Here is a 14489-nt window from a genome sequence, read left to right as displayed (position 1 = left end):
CCCATTCCCCCACCTGTGGTTTTTTTTTCTTTTTTTTTTTTTTTTTTTTTTTTTTTTAGAGATTTTTGCTATAGTGTGCATGTACACTCCAGAGAAACAGAGAGATCAAAAGTGAGAAATCACCACACAGGGGGAATGGCCACACCACAATCCCTTCTCTCCTATTCTCTTCTTTGGACTTTGGGCATGCATGCACACAAATGCCTGGTGTGAATTTCAAGCCACCAGGTCCAGGACTTGAACCACGGTTGGCCATGTGAGAGTCCAACACCTTAACCACTACACCTGCTGGCCACAATCCTGGTTCTTATTATGTTGCATAATTAAGGACTTGATCCTGGACATTTCAAATATTCTGTTATCTCTGAGTCTTGTAAAATCCTACTAGGAATTTTTGTTTTAGCAGGAAATCCACAAGTTTAAGTTTAGGCTGTAAGTTTCTACCCTGCCTTCTGTCAGCTATGATTCCAGTTTTCAAAGTCTTCATGGTGCCCCTGGATCTGTGCTTGTGGCCAGGCTAGGGGAAGGGCAGTGACCCACCCTCTCTATCAGCTCTCAACGCCTCCTGTACGCTGTGAAGGGCCAGATCCCGCCTGCACAGCCATACCTAGTTCTACGGATGATCTTCTTCAGCTTCCTTCTTTCCATGATTCCTCCAGGTAGACCTTTCCTGTACCTCCTCCCTGGTATTTTGACTAGATAATAACTGCTTTAATTTTCCTGGTCTGCTACACATTCCCCACAAATGTGGCTACCAAGGACCACATTGTGAGAGGGCAGAGAGCAGACAAAGCAACAGAATTCTCCGTACACTCTTAGATCTACGAATTTCCTAGGCAAAGAGAAGGATTCCCTCCCCTCTAAGTTTTAAGCATTTACCCAGCTCACAGCGTGAGTGCCACTGTGGGCTTGCCTGGAGGCTAGGACAAAAGAGAGAAAAGAGCCAGGGTTTTATTTCTCACTACCTCTGACCTACAGCATATGCTTTCCCTGCTCTTTGGGGGATAGAGGTTAGGGGCTTTTCTCAAAATAAGTTCTGTCTGTGCCAGGTATGCACTTCTGGATTTCAGGTTGCCTTTGAGTCAGGCTGAGGAAAACCAGATTATGAAAAGGAAGCTCATCCCATTTCTCAATCGACCTGCTACCATTTATTTCCCCAAGTCCTCGGAAAGTTACTCGGTATTTTTCTCCAAGGTTTTTAGTTGTATTCAGTAAGAGAGGCAGGGCGGGGTATGTGTTCTCCATCTTCATTAGAATCTGAAGAGTGTTTTTTCCCTCTTCTTCATTTTTCAAAGTTTGTTATGGGGCATGTGCACTCACTGGGGAGAGAAGGGGAGAAAGAGAGGGGGGAGAGAGAGAGAGAGAGAAAGCCCCCTGGGGGGATGGCCAGGCTACAGTCCTGTCTCTCCTCTATTCTCTCTGGATTTTGGGCAAGTATGTACATGTGGCCAGCATGTTTTTCAAGTTGCCGGGTCCAGGACTTGAACAGCACAATCAACCATATGGGATCCAGCCACCTTAATCACCATGCCACTAGACAGCCTGAGAGTTTCTTTGCTCTTAAATATTTCTTTTTTTTTTGGGGGGGGGGGGGGTTTTTGCTATAGGGCACGTGCGCTCACCAGACAGACAGAGAGACAGAAAGCGAGAAATCACCCCCCCCCCAGGGGGGATGGCCATGCCGCAATCCCTTCTCCTTCATTCTCCTCTTGGGATCTTGGGCACGCACGCACATGCACCCGGCATGAGTTTTAAGCCACCAGGTCCGGGACGCAAACCACGTTCGACCACGTGGGAGTTCAGCGACATAGCCATTACACTAACTGCTGGTCCTGCTCTTAAATATTTCAACTTATATTTCTGAAGATGAAGGACTTTCTCTTACATGACCATACCATAATTACTGAAATAAAGAAACATTATCATGTTTATAACACTATAATATAAGACAGTTCATTTGATCAATTATCCCAATAATTTCCTTTATAGTTATCCTTTTCCCTGGTGAAGATCCAATCTAGGATTATGAATAGCATTTAGTTGTCATGTCTTTTCAGTCCCCTTTGATTGGGTAGAGTTTCTTAGCCTTTCTTTGTCTTTTATGACCTAGACATTTAAAGAGTGGAGGTCAGTTATTTTGCAGGAGATCCCTCAATCTGTGTTTGTCTGATGTTTCCAATGATTATATTCAGATTATATATTTTGGGCAGAAATATCACACATGAGATGCTGTGATTTTCCTGGGGCACAGCAAGAGGGACATGATGGCTATTTTCCCCGTTGCTGGGAATGTTATCTTTGATTATCTGGTTAAGGCGCTGCTTAACCGTTTTCTCTAGTGGCGCTATTTCTGTGAATTTCTAAAGGGCTGGCGTTTGAATAGCACAGTGTTCTGAGGCGGATGCCAGTGCTCGCCCACTGGACCGCGCTGTGAGTTTGGAGTGTCAGGGCGGTACTTTCCAGCACGTACGGCTACTGAGCACTTGAAGTGATGCAAGTGGAATTGAGGAAACTTAAGGAGTATAATTTGAATTCAAAAACTTCCAGAGAATATCCTGTACTAGGATGTTCTAAGTAGTATTTTCTCATCCTGGTTTCCTGAAATGAGGAAAAAGGGCACGTTCAAATGAATTAGGAATCGTTCTATAGAACACACTCTAGGGAACGGAGTACCACAAGGTTTCTTCAAAATGTTCATGGAAAATTGCTATTAAAAAACAACTAGGCATAGATTTTAATTTTTTTTACATCAAAATAAACTAATCCTTTAATTCCATTTTCCCATGAATTTCTTGAAGCTCTGTTGTATAAACCTCCACCTTGGATCTTATTTTTTTTTTTTTTCATTTCATCTAGGAATAGGTGAACTTGTCTGCCAATTGCTCTTTGAGTCCCCAGAGAACTCCTTAATTGGCTGTGTAAATATTTAACTGAACTGAGACCAGCAGGTGGCATAATGGTTAGGATTCTGGACTCCCACATGGCTGATTGTGTTTGAGTCCCAGACCCGGTGGTTTGAAATTCACGCCAGGCACATGTGCGTGTTTCACCAAGATCCCAGGAGGAGAATGGAGGACAAGGGATTGCTGTGTGGCCATCCCCTCTGGGAAGGGGTGTGGTTTCTCATTTTCCCTCTCACTGTCTCTGTCTCTCTCTCTCTGGCAAGTGCATGTGCCCAAAACCTCTACAAGAAAACAAAAACAACACGTAACTGAACTGTACAACCAGTGGCATCGAGGCCAGTCACTGCACTTCAGAAGCTGAAGTTTTTTGGTATACCAGGAATGGTAATATTAGGACCTCAGGGAAGTCATGACATACTTTTCTTTTATTTTCTATGCAAAAATGTATTATGACTTTCCCAACGACCCAGTAGAAAACGATAATGAAATTCAGGTTGCCTCGTGAGACTTGTCTAAGGCTGATAAAGGCGAGAGTTCTTTTTTTTTTTTCCTTCCCCCCCATATTTTATTAATTCAAAAAATACTTTAAACTAAGAATATGGACAAAGTTAGAATCTAGTTAGAAGTGCACTGTAATTTTCTTCTGAAACATCTTTTAAAAATTAATTAATTTACATTCATTCCCTGAGCATCATCACAGCATACAAAATGTGATTTCTCATCCAGAATATACTGCATAGTGGCTTAATCATACATGTTATCGTCAATAATTTTCCATTTCTAGTTTATATATATATGGGGGTGGGTGTGTAGATGTATGTGTATATATATATTTTACCCCTATTTCTGACCGTCTGCCATTTCCCACCCCCTCCCACACTATCTCAGGTGTCTACAGTTGTTTTTCATTCTTTTCCCCCCCACATTTTATTGATTCACAAAATTTATTAAATAATCTAGCCACTTTCAATAGCAAGTTCAGCTGATACATATCTGTGAGTATATGTCTGACTCCAGGCGCGGAACTCTGAGTAGAATGAATATACTATGAGGCAGCACCTAGCTGATGCTATATAGCTTACTATGGTCATTAAGTTGGTATATTTTAATAAATTTTTTAATTTTGAGAAAATCAGTTTTACCTTAAAAATTTTTAAAAAGAAAAATTTTTTTAAAATGAGAAAATAGAGAGAGAGGCAGACAGAGACAGAGGGAGGGCTACAGGGGCTCCCTACCACTCACATCTGAGGGCTGGAGGCTGAATTATCAGTAGAAAAGTTTCATTTCTCTTTTTTCCCTGAAATGACTAGTTCTTAGCAGCAATGGATTCTTCTGAAGGCAAGAGTTCTTAAAAGACATCTTCATCTTAGTATATGGATTCCTGTGTTTCACCAAGATCCCAGGAGGAGAATGGAGGACAAGGGATTGCTGTGTGGCCATCCCCTCTGGGAAGGGGTGTGGTTTCTCATTTTCCCTCTCACTGTCTCTGTCTCTCTCTCTCTGGCAAGTGCATGTGCCCAAAACCTCTACAAGAAAACAAAAACAACACGTAACTGAACTGTACAACCAGTGGCATCGAGGCCAGTCACTGCACTTCAGAAGCTGAAGTTTTTTGGTATACCAGGAATGGTAATATTAGGACCTCAGGGAAGTCATGACATACTTTTCTTTTATTTTCTATGCAAAAATGTATTATGACTTTCCCAACGACCCAGTAGAAAACGATAATGAAATTCAGGTTGCCTCGTGAGACTTGTCTAAGGCTGATAAAGGTGAGAGTTCTTTTTTTTTTTTCCTTCCCCCCCATATTTTATTAATTCAAAAAATACTTTAAACTAAGAATATGGACAAAGTTAGAATCTAGTTAGAAGTGCACTGTAATTTTCTTCTGAAACATCTTTTAAAAATTAATTAATTTACATTCATTCCCTGAGCATCATCACAGCATACAAAATGTGATTTCTCATCCAGAATATACTGCATAGTGGCTTAATCATACATGTTATCGTCAATAATTTTCCATTTCTAGTTTATATATATATGGGGGTGGGTGTGTAGATGTATGTGTATATATATATTTTACCCCTATTTCTGACCGTCTGCCATTTCCCACCCCCTCCCACACTATCTCAGGTGTCTACAGTTGTTTTTCATTCTTTTCCCCCCCACATTTTATTGATTCACAAAATTTATTAAATAATCTAGCCACTTTCAATAGCAAGTTCAGCCAAAAAATTTAATAAAATAATCTAGCCACTTTCAATAGCAAGTTCAGCTGATACATATCTGTGAGTATATGTCTGACTCCAGGCGCGGAACTCTGAGTAGAATGAATATACTATGAGGCAGCACCTAGCTGATGCTATATAGCTTACTATGGTCATTAAGTTGGTATATTTTAATAAATTTTTTAATTTTGAGAAAATCAGTTTTACCTTAAAAATTTTTAAAAAGAAAAATTTTTTTAAAATGAGAAAATAGAGAGAGAGGCAGACAGAGACAGAGGGAGGGCTACAGGGGCTCCCTACCACTCACATCTGAGGGCTGGAGGCTGAATTATCAGTAGAAAAGTTTCATTTCTCTTTTTTCCCTGAAATGACTAGTTCTTAGCAGCAATGGATTCTTCTGAAGGCAAGAGTTCTTAAAAGACATCTTCATCTTAGTATATGGATTCCTTTTTACCAATGCAAAGCAGGAAATGTTTAGCATTCATAGAATGTGGTCATGTCAGTCTTTCTAAAGGAATAAATATTAATGCTAATGACCTTTGTCAACTTACAGAATAGGAATCTGAAGATGTGTTTCTTTCTACTTAAATTTTAAAAAATACATGGAATAGAGTATTAATACCTTATTTGAAATCATTCAGAACAAATATTCTCATATAGACATAGCTGTCACATGAGGCTCTATGTTCCTCTCTGAATCACACACATTGTTACTAAAGAGAATATAGGAGGAGGATTGGAGGGGAGAGAAAGAATGAATTGCAGTGGTAAAGAAACCTTAAACCAGGGACTAGGGCCAGCAGTTGGCTGGTTTGAATTAGAGGGGAGCAAGCTTTGCAAGCTGCCTTGAGCTGCAGGTCCTTGGGGAAGCTCTTTGCTGAGGCAGGGTTAAAGAAATTTCATTCCTGCAACGGCAACTGTTGTTTTGACTGGTTTGCTTCAGCAGCTGAGAGTTACAGTTTGAAGAATTTCCAAGCAAAAGAACTTTATTGGTTGATGAGTTCAGAATTTAGATAAGATCTTAAAAGTGGCTGAAGTCATCATTGTCGAATGTTAGAATTCTTGAAGGTAATTGGGTTTAAAAGAAGAAGTGCTTAGAAAAATGAGTTCATCCTCGACAAAGAAAGATTTTTTTTTTTTAAGGTATCCAGTGGAAGTTGTGACCCAGAAATGGCCCAATAAGACATTACAGATGGTTATTTTCATGTGCTGTTTGGCGTATGTTCAGGAAAACCACAGGGGAAACTTGGCTTTGAAATGGTTGTGCTTTAAGATATATGCCTAGATAGTTTGTAAAGACTCCTTTTCTTGCCAAATATAACATTCAGTTACCAACTGGAAGTGTAAAAGTTCATATTTTCATGTAAATCTTAGCAATGAGTTTAACAGGCTGCCTCGTTGTTCCACTTTTCCCCACTCGTTGCCTACTTAGTTTACCACTAGAGGGCACTGTTGGCAGTGATATCAAGAGAAAGCAAACTGCAGCATTTTGCAAACATTTTTTTTGAGATCTTTTTTCATTTCAGCCATGAATGTATATTTAAGAGCTACTTTGTTACTATTTTGTTATTATATTTTAATGCACTCTCAATACTTAATGTGTAGATTCGTAGTGCATTAATTTAATAAAGATAAATCACTGTAAAATTTTGTTCCAGTTTTCCAAGAAATGCTAGCATCTGTCAAACTCCCCCCCTGTAATGTTATACACTCTTCCACATTCTCTTTTGGAATGTTATCGATCACTTTGAGACTCATTACTTTTTATTTCCCAAATAGTGAGACAGTTCTACTCTCTAAATTATACCCTTCCAAATATTTGTCCAAGGATCTCAAAGTGGCAAGGGACCATGAAGTTATATCTAGTTCAAGTATTTATAATATATGGAATCTCTTACGCACACTGATGAAGGCCTGTCTAAACCTACAAATTATAAGTGATAAGAAAGGCTCTTCCATTTTGGGTCAGCCATATTATTTATTAAAAAGTTGTTCATGTGAAGGTAAATGTTCGCCTCTTTGGAATTTACTATATTAAATGGTAACCAAATCAGGATTTTGCTTATGCAAAAGGGGGTAGGAGTTGAGTGGGTGGGATTCATTGTTAGGAACCAGAGAGGTCTCATGGGCTGTGGCTGACTGGAAACTAGAGCTGTCAGGGCTCTTTTGCTTTGAGACTTTCATCTACTTCTCTCTGTGTAATTACCTCATTCATTTTTCTCTGCACATCACTATTTTCTGCTTCTTGCATCCCCATGGGAAAATGTCATTCAAATGAGTGAAAATGACAAAAGAGCTCATTACCTTAGAGCAGGCCACTCTAGCACTCTACAAAGCTGGCGATCTTCGGGTGGTACAGTATGTGGTATGACCAGTGGCTCCCATGGTCATGGGCCCATTCTCTCTTTGCTGTCCAGGTGAAGTAGGTCTCCTGGTTTGATGCTTTGCTGCATGGGCTTTCAGGACCATCAGTGTGGCTCTGGCATAACCTTTTGGTAGTGGTGCTCGACGGGGCTCTGCAAGAAGAAAAGGCAAACATCTGGGTGATGGTGAATGTTGGTCTTACCAAAATGAAAAGGTTCCATGCAGTCACCTCGCTAGCAAATAGCTGGTTGGTTTCTGTGAAAAATGTATATTGCACCATCGGCTCAGAATTGATCTGCTGGATGTTCAGAGACAGTGGTTACCACACTGCCATTGCTAAGTGGGGTCCACGCAGTTGGGCTCACACATTCCTGCCAGCATGGCCACTCTGTGCATGTGTCCATCATGCCTGCTCTAGGTGACTGATGACCCAGACTGGCCAATTCCAAGATGCTGGTCTGCATGGTCGTTCAGTGCTTATTCCTAACCAGATGCTTTCAGGTGGATATCCACATGGAATGTGCAAGTCTTCACTTATGCCATCACCCATATGTCTATCACATGCCTCTTCCCCAGACATTTGTTTTTTTCTTTAAGAGACTTATGTTTTAGAGTGAGTTATACTCACCAGAGAGTGAGAGAGGAAGAGAGAGAGAGAGAGAGAGTGAGAGGGAAAGTGAGAAATCACCCCCTCCTCCCGCAGGGGATAGTGACACCACATTCCCTTCTCCTCCACTCTCCTCCTGGGATCTTGGGCAAGCATGCATATGTGCCCAGTGTGAGTTTGAAGCCACTGGGTCTGAGATTTGAACTGTGGTTGGCCAAGTGGGAGTCCAGCGATGTAACTGCTATGCTATCTGCTGGGCCCCTTCCTCAGACTCTTTATCTTTGATACTCCAATTCTTTTCCTCCCAGTCCCCTGACCAGATAATCAGATCATTGGCCACTTGGAATTTATATATATTCTCACTTTGGGTCATTTCTCTTCTATCTAAAGTGAGTAACACTTGTATTGCTCACAGCTTTACCACTGGGAAGATTCACTCTCCACTGTTTTTCCCTGAGCATGGTAGTAATGAAGCCACTTGCCCATTTTAAGCTCACATCCACATACTGAGTCAACCCATTCATAAACCAAGCTTGGGCTTTTCCTTTTTTTTTTATTTTTTTTTTTTCATGTGGTCATATGGGATCCTGTCTGCTTCCCCCAACAACAAATATATCCCTAGATGCATGGCTAGAGAAGGCACAGGTACAACTGTGCTTGGTGACACAGAGTCTTGGTTCCTGCTCACAAGCTTACGCATTCTTCAAGCCTGTCCAGGCTCGACCCAGATACGCCACCCCTGTCTTACAATGAACCACTACTGGTCTCATGGCCTCATGAGTTAATAGATTCGGTAGAACCTGGCGTACTATAGGCATTTCCAGATGGTCACTTAGTATTCCATGGTCAATTGTTCCATCTCTTTTAGGACTCAAACACACCAAAAATAAGAGATGTTTTCCTAAGAGCATGTAATTTCCTGCTGCTGATGGCATGGCTTTACGCAAGAGTACCAGAAACCTGAGTTTTATTATTTGAACAGAGCTTACCAAAAGCCCCTTACTGCATCTTTTCCCACTATATAACATCTCCAACACCCTGCGGGTCTGCTGGATCATGTGTCCCTAGTGACAGGGCTGACTGCACTACAGCCTAGTCCTATTTTGGCATCTTTTCCTGTTCAGGGTCCTACCCAAAGTTGGAAATTTTCCATGCCACCTGATGTATGGACTGTAGAAATCATAACTGGGCATGGAATGTATTGCCTCCAGAGCTCAAAGAAGCCAGTAAGGGTTGCCTTTTTTCTTTGAGATCAGAGATGAAGAGACAAATTATCAAACCTGGGGTAGAGGGGGGAATCATAGGAACCGCCATATCTAGCCAAGTCAGATAGAAGTGTAGGTAACTCAGGGATCCACTACTTGTGACTGGCATCTGAAGTAAGGGCAACCTGTGGGACTGAGCCCTTAAACCTGTAGAGGCTGACCCTAACTTCAGTGCTAATGCTGGAATGAGTTGAGTTGTAGGATATACTCAGTTTGTGTCTGGATAGGTGCGGGATATTTTGATGTAAAAAAACACACTACACCTTTGGTATCAAATGCACTGTTAGTAAAAACGGGAAATATCTTACCAAGGCCTCCAGCATGCCAGCTACCTCTTACTTGTCCTGCTTAGTAAGCATGACATCATGACAAGAGGGACCAGGGTGATACTCTGGGATGTCCAGATGGTCCAAATCTTTTGGACTATACCGTGACCGAGTGCATGAGAATTAGCATAACTCAAAGGCAAAAATATAAATTATTACATAAAGCATTATTATTATAAGATTTTGATGTCCTCTTTTTCTATTAAGGATGAAAAGGAATGCATTTGCCAGGATAGTTATCACATCCATGAACTCGAGGCTTTGCTAATTGGCTCTAGCAGCGGAACCTCTTCCAGCAAAGCAGCTGCGATCCAGGGACTGCTTGGTCAAGTTGGCAATAGTCTATGGTCACTCTCACAGGTCTGTCTGGCTACCGAAGGAGTCTGACTGGTTAGCTAAGTGGAGATGTAAGAGGGCTCATCATCCCTGCATGCTTTAGGTCTAAGTAATCTAATCTCTGTCATTGCTCTTGGGACACTTACTGTTTTTGATTTATTCTCTTGGCCAGCGGTAAGGAGAACAGTTTTAGAAATTTTCATTTTCCATTGTCCACCAAGCAATGACTCTCCAAAATGAGGTTTATTCCAACTAGGAAGTGATTCAATTCCAATTACGCATGGTGGACTGAGTCAACAACCACTATGTGGGTCTGCAGACCCAGTGGGCTCGCTGCAGACCTGATTTTAGACAGAACTCCATTTGCTACGTGACCCACTGAGGCCCTTACTCTACCAAAGGGATCATGACGACATCTCCCGGTACCTACACTGTTAACGCAGGCCGTGTCTAACAGTCCGTGAAATATCTATTACCCCTTCCCCAGTGTACAGTTACTTGAGTAAATGGTTGTTTCTACCTTTGAAGAAGGACCAAAGGAATGATTATAGTACCTATTGTCCACGGTAGAGTCCTTCCTCCTAGGAACCTGGGCACATCTTTAACCAGTGGGTTAGGATACAAAAGTTTGAGTCAGCTCTGGAAATGAAGCAATGGATTGTGACTTTTATTGGAATGCTTGTCCTCTTCCTCCTCTGCTCTTGCTTTTTTGAACAAATTATTAAGCACTATCACGGTTGGCTGCCCATCTGTCTTTCTCCTAAGAGACACTATGAACTCTCTACACAACCTCTTGTGTCTGAAGCCCCTCCCATGACCTTGCTCATATTAACTGTGACCTCCTGGCTACTGGTAGTTGAAGTGTAGCCACTTGGCCTCTGTTAGGATAATCTGACCAGGACTTTGTCATCTGTATGAATATTCAGGCACCCAGCCCTGTGGCTGTGCACCTACCGCTATCCCTGGCTTGCAGGGAAGAGCCGTCATGAACCTCTCAGTGAGGCTGATGCCTCTCACACCAGCATCTACCTGGTATCTCTGAATGCTGTGACCTCAGCTCTCCCGTGGGACCTAATCCCCTGATGCGTCTTCTGGGTGCCCATAATTTATTCTATTCTATTCTATGCTCAGTTTCCTTAGTTGCATTATTCCTTTGTCTATCATTTGCCAGGACAATTTAGGTATTTAGATTTTGCTGAGGGTTAAACACGTTATCTTCCAGACTTCTAGGAGCTATCTCAGAAGTGAACTTGATCCATCCTTTGAGGTCCTTGTTAAGGTGGGGAACCTTGAGTTTTGAGAGTGTTCTCCAAAATTAATAAATTTTTGTCTAGCCTTATGTCTCAGGTCCTTTGATCAGGTACCCCCAAAATCTACTCTTAGTGTGGCACCCACCAGGCTCCTGCTGGCACATGCCAAATACTGCTTGCATTTTTTGGGTGTACTGTTTCCTCCTTTAGCAGGTCCAGCATATCCTCAGCTAGGTTATGCTTGGATTTAATTCTGCTTAGCAGCCTTGCAGCTGGCAGAGGAGCTGTGGGTAGCTTAAGGCACAAAGACTGCTATTTTGAGACCAGGCCTCTGCAGCATCTTTCAGCAAGGTGGAAGTGCTCTAGTTCTTCCGAGGAAAGGGCAGCTCTCTGCAGACAGAGGGCTCCATGTGGTCGTAGAGTGAGTGTCCTCAGGGGCATCCATCCATGTAACAGAGCTGCTGTATCCATTTAACAGACTTGCTTTAACTGAGTTCTTCCTAGAAAAGGGCAGCTCTCCTCTGCAGACAGAGGGCTCCATGTGGTTGTAGAGTGAGTGTCCTCAGGGGCATCCATCCATGTAACAGAGCTGCTGTATCCATTTAACAGACTTGCTTTAACTGCAAGTTCCTCCATCTCTGGGACTCTGTGATTCTTACCGTTAGTCTTCAGCCTACCACTCGATTTTTTTTTTTGTTGTTGTTCTTTCACTATAGACAATAAGGATCTCTTTGTAAGCTATCAGTAAAGTTTTCTGGCACTCCAATTTAGTCATTAACTTGCTTCTTAAGAGCCTTTAGTTACTTGTTCTTCTGCAGGGTATCAAAACAATTTTTTGGTAGCCAGCCTGCTCTCTATCTTTGAAAGCATTGTTCCTCTTCTCTCTTTTTTAAAAGCATTTTCCCATAAGGCATGTATGCTCACTGAAGAGAGACAAAGAAAGATGGAGAGAGAGGAGGTGAGAAATCGCCTCCCAGGGAGATGGCCACACCACAATCTTTTCTCCTCCATTCTCCTCCTGGGATTGTAGGCAGACATGCACACATGCCTGGCATGACTTTCAAGCCACCAAGTCTGGGACTCAAACTACGGTCAGCTATGTGGGAATCCGTGCCTTAACCACTATGCCACCTGCTGGTCCCCTTCTTCATTTTCAAATATCTGTATTATCATATCTGCTATAACGTTGCCTTGCAAGTGAATACTTTCCCAAGTCACTACCAGTGCGTACTTTAATAGTTAGATTGCCATCTTGTGTCATGTTGGGTCAATGTCCATCTACCAACCTACCAACCAGGATGGCATCCTCTTCACCTGTAGCATGGCAAGTGAGACAGTCCCAAATCCCCACCGTACTGTCTGTTTTCTTAGACCATCCTTGGACCATCACTTATGTTAACTCAGGTCCTCTGAGGTGAAGATAACGAGGTGGAATTGAATGTGCAAGGATTTTAGTAAGGTAAACATTACTAAGATAGACGTCAGTAAAATTTTTCCACAAAGGACCAGATAGTATAAAATGCTTTGTGGACCACATTCAGTTTCTGTTGCATATATTCTTCTTTCTGTTTCCTGTCTCCTTAAAAACATCAAAGTAAAAAAAAAAGGAACCAGTTGATGGCATAACAGTTATCTCTCTAGACTTCTATGTAGTCTACTACCATTTGAGTCCCGGACCTGGCACCTTAAAAACTCACACCGGGTGTATGTGTGTGCATGCCCAAAATCTCAAGAAGAGAATGGAGGAGAAGGGTCTGTGACATGGCCATCGCCCTGGGCGGTGATTTCTCACTTTCTGTCTCCCTGTCTCTCTCTCTCTCTCTCCAGCAAGTACATGCACCCTAAAGCAAAAATCTCTCTCAAAAAAAAAAAAGTCAACATTATCCTCAGACTACAGGTAGCATGAAAACAGGTTGTAGGCTAGATTTAATCTGTGGGCTGCAGTTTGCCAACTTCAGGTGACAGAAAATATGAAAAGACTGAGAGAAAGCTGGGAGCGGCCCCGTCATGCAATCCCAACATGACTGCAGGAGAGAGAGGGAGGGAAGTGATATGGAAAATTTTTAGATTGCTGTGAAATCCTAAGGAAGTTCAGATAAAACTGTCAGGGAGTCCTGGAGTCAAACTCAAGCATCCAGAGGCTTCCATGCACCTGAGGAACAGGACTGAACCCTTATGATGCCCAGCCTTTGGCAGGGAGTACTGCTTTAGAAGCAGGGCTTTGGTGTGAGCATGGTCCTGGATTTCCCCTGCAGTCCGGAGTCAGGGATAGCCCTGCCATTGGAGGTCTGAGAGATGAGTGCTTTATGTCATAGAGCCTGACCTGTCTTATACTAACAGAGCCATGAAACTCTGCTACAGTCAGTGCATGCACGTTACATCTTTTTCCAACCTTTTACTCTATTTTTAAAATTTTTTCAGCTTTACTGAGGAATAGACAAAAATACTGAGTGATTGGAAAAGTCATGACACATTTTTGCCCAGGAAAACATCTCATGATTTTTCTGATGACCCGACATATATATTTATGTTATATAATGTGATTTTTTTTTAAAAGAGAGATTTTTGCTATAGGATATGTGTGCTCACTGGAGGCAGAGGGAGAGACAGAGAGAAAGTGAGAAATCACTCCTGGGGGGATGGCCATGCCACAATCCCTTCTCTTCCATTGTGAAATGATTAACTATAATCAAGCTAATTAACATGTTCATCACCTCATATAGTTATATGTGTGTCTGTGTGAAGAATACTTAAGATCTAGGGACGAGCAGTTAGCATAATGGCTGTGTCGCTGGACTCCCATGTAGTCGACTGCGGTTTGAGTCCCGGACCCGGTGGCTTAAACTCACGCTGGGCGCGTGTGCATATGTGCCCAAGATCCCAAGAGGAGAATGGAGGAGAAGGGATTGTGGCGTGGCCATCCCCGCTGGGGGGTGATTTCTCGCCTTCTGTCTCTCTGTTTCTCTTTGTCTTTCTGGCGAGTGCACGCTCCCTATAGCAAAAACCTCTCCAAAAAATAAAAAAAGAATACTTAAGATCTAGATGTTTAGCACTTTTCAAGCATACATTACTACTAACTACAGTCACCATACTATATAGCAGATGTCCAAAACTTACTTATTCCATACTTTCAATTTAGCTGTTTTTTTTTTTTTTTTTTTTTTTTTTTTTTTTTTAGGTTTTTTCCCTTGGGGGTTGTTGGCCGGCAAG

The 14489-nt window shown here is 42.0% G+C and overlaps 1 pseudogene; it reads right to left on the bottom strand.

Annotated features, from left to right (window-relative positions):
* The window catches only part of LOC102485799 (CCR4-NOT transcription complex subunit 4-like), a 66220-nt pseudogene that overhangs the window by 7249 nt on the left and 44482 nt on the right, over nucleotides 1–14489 (bottom strand).

This window comes from Tupaia chinensis, unplaced genomic scaffold (assembly GCF_000334495.1).
Source record: "Tupaia chinensis unplaced genomic scaffold, TupChi_1.0 Scaffold000028_1, whole genome shotgun sequence".
Taxonomy (NCBI): Eukaryota; Metazoa; Chordata; class Mammalia; order Scandentia; family Tupaiidae; genus Tupaia; species Tupaia belangeri.
This window is presented reverse-complemented; position numbering and strand designations above follow the sequence as displayed.